Genomic DNA, 3,045 nt, shown 5'->3' with positions numbered 1-3,045 from the left:
GAGAGAGAGAGAGAGAGAGAGAGAGAGAGAGAGAGAGAGAAAACGCGTGCACACGCCAAGGAAGCAGAAAGAGAGAGAGTGAGTGGTCCCAAGATGGCGATGGGCGGGTCAGAGGTTATGGGAGTGGGCGTGGCTAGGGCAGGGACCCAAGAATATCAGTACCCATTCTACTCTTAAGGACTAGAAATTTGTATTACATTGTTAAGTTATTAGCAACTGTTTAGGACTATAAGGAAATGCAGGTTAATTAGTCACCTATTAGAATTGAACTCACAAGATATGTTTTTGAAGATATTTTAGATCATCTTCAAGCACTTCCAAGAGGGACATAATATGGCATTTAAGTATTAATTTTAAACTTAACACAAAAAAACTTTGACTTATTAGTGGCTACACCAGTACTCCATGAATCTAGGGCAGCCAGATACTACTGTTGAAGATTTTAATGTCACTGAGAGACAGGATGTGATGTAGGCTGATTAGGTTTAGAATAGAACAAGAAATGCTGTAGTCACTATGATGTGACCAGATGTATGGCTTGAAAAGGAGGAAGGATTTAGACAGGAAAAACAATAAAAGGACTGCTTTTCCCATTCAATAAAAATCCTAAGTAATTAAAATTGTTTCAGGTTGAAGGTATAACTTAATGGCAAAGTTCATGTTTTGTATGTGCAAGGCTCTACATGCCAATGCCCAGTAACAAAAACTACAATATACTTCAAACATTAATCTTACAGCATTAGTGCATCAAATCTCACATCTACAGCACAGAAAACAGACACAAGGGCTGTTCAAGTCTTTGCCCTTCAGTGATTCCCAATTTCTTATGAGTAAAAGTACACTTACAGATACCTAGAATCCACCATGAGGACAGCAGGCTCCTTGGAGGGATTCTGTTGTAAGAAGGGTAGGCTATCAAGTATAAACCACTTATCCAAGTACTCCAAAATCTTTCCAAAATCTTTCCTAAACAGACTAATGAATTCACATGAACAAAAAGGGAAGATGTTGGTAAATATGCATTTTTAACTCTTGGAATCAAACATTTTTCATGGACGGGTAGTGTATAAGATTTGCTGGATCTGAATAGAGCTCCTGGATCTGAATAGAAGACACTGTACCCTCCAGGGCTCTGTAGACCACGGGCAGCACACTGTTCTTTTCTTGTCAGGAGGGGTTTTGGTTAGGAGCAAATCCATTTTTTTTTGGAGAAAAATTAACAAAATTTTTGTCATCTGATCTGCATTGGTTCTTAGAGCTGGAGTCACATTTAGCAAATGTTTCACCTGTTCACAAACTTCCTCAGGTCTATAAGTGAACTGGATCCTAAGTGACTCAACTGGTCCAAATGTCTACTGAAACTCTTGTAAACGCCCTGCTTGTGGACTTCAAATATAGGTTTCCCTTTATTAGAGACAGCATACATAACAGTTCTAAAGAATGTGTATTGCCTGCTGCCACCCAGCTCATGGAAAGGATGTACTCAGGAGCCAAGTATTCAGGATGTGGAAGGCACAAAGATGTTAAGTTTGGGTCCCACTCTTTACAGGGAAACTTAGGCTCTTATTCAGAAAGATTGATGACACACAAAACTCAAAACCCATTATTTTTCAGGCTCCACTCTTATTCAAAATTACATTTTCAGGAGTAACATTTCCATAAACCATTTTCACACTGCTATGCAAAAATGACAATCCAACAATCCTTACAATCCTAAACAAACCATACTTAGTTTCTCCATCCAAATGTTTATAACCCTTAATGTCTGGAGATATTGAAGATGGTAGATTTTCCCAGTTATCAAGAACATTGGCTACACTGTCAAAAAATGGTTCTGTACAAAACACCAAGCAATCCCTGGACTCTTCTAAGGGATGCTGGACAGTAAGAAGTAGAGGGTGCCATAGCTGGGTGAGCTGTTGGACTCCTCATTTTAAAGAATCAATAATTTGATCCTTTTCAAATTTTTGACATTTGTCAATCATCTTTTTATCAAAGACAAAACAGCCACTTCCTGTTTTGTTGATTTCTTCGTGCTGTTAAAAATCTTCCATGCCAGCCCACAGCCACCACTGGCAATGTGTCAGCCAACATCAAGTTCCCTAGTAACAAGGTCTCCCATGACAGCACTAGTAACTAACATCAGCTGTTACCTTTGTAACTGCTCTTCAATTTACTCAGCATGGACTCCATGGCTGCAGTACTTGGTGGTTCAAGTTAACCTAGCTCACCTCATGTCTCCCAAGAATTCCTTCTGCTTTCTCTCTCTCTCTCTCTCTCTCTCTCTCTCTCTCTCTCTCTCTCTCTCTCTCTCTCTCCCTCTCTCTCTCTCTGTCTCACTCTCTCCCACCTCCCTCCCTCCCTCTTTCTCTCTCTTTCTCTCTCTCTTTCTCTCTCTCTGCCTCCTTCCCTCCCTCCCTCCCTCTCTCTCTCTCTCTCTCTCTCTCTCTCTCTCTCTCTCTCTTTCTGAGACATAATCTGCTTCTGGCAGGGAGGGGGAACAGTAGAACACAGCTAAGGATGATGAAAAAGCCATATTTTATAAGCCGTGTGTGTGATTTCCAATGGAGCAATAACTTTGAATCCCAAAGTCATAGTGGATGACACCTTAAGTCTGTATAGTCTCTGCCCCTTTTATAAGCATAAGAATTATTCTGGACACTCATTCTTAGGACTTTTTCTTGTGGGTTCCTTTCAGTTTTTATGAAAACAAGAGCTTCATTTTGTGTTTACACATAGTATTTGGCCAAATTGTCTAAGGACAACATGAACATTATAGAATCAAAATGGAGTGGCATGTGTCAAACGCTAGCCATCAATCAATCAATACAGGAAGTTCTGGAGATAATCTCACCCTCGTGCTGGATAACAAAGTATGTCAGCACTACAGTCTTATACAAAGGCTACCTTACACAGAAATACTTCCGCAAGGGCATACAACCAACAACTGCCTATTAACCTTGGACAAATGCCAACCTTTTACTGAATCTTGTAGGCAAGGATTATTTCAAACGATCCATGTGATCCTTCTTGTGTTGACTAAAG

At 40.1% G+C, this 3,045-nt stretch overlaps 1 pseudogene; it reads right to left on the bottom strand.

Annotated features, from left to right (window-relative positions):
• Window positions 1-747: 747 nt before the first annotated feature.
• On the bottom strand, window positions 748-2,193 carry LOC126514285 (SCY1-like protein 2; annotated as a pseudogene).
• Window positions 2,194-3,045: the final 852 nt, after the last annotated feature.

The sequence above is a fragment of the Alexandromys fortis genome, unplaced genomic scaffold (assembly GCF_014885135.2).
Source record: "Alexandromys fortis isolate MF-2015 unplaced genomic scaffold, M_Fortis_MF-2015_v1.1 scaffold_139, whole genome shotgun sequence".
Lineage (NCBI taxonomy): Eukaryota > Metazoa > Chordata > Mammalia > Rodentia > Cricetidae > Alexandromys > Alexandromys fortis.
This window is presented reverse-complemented; position numbering and strand designations above follow the sequence as displayed.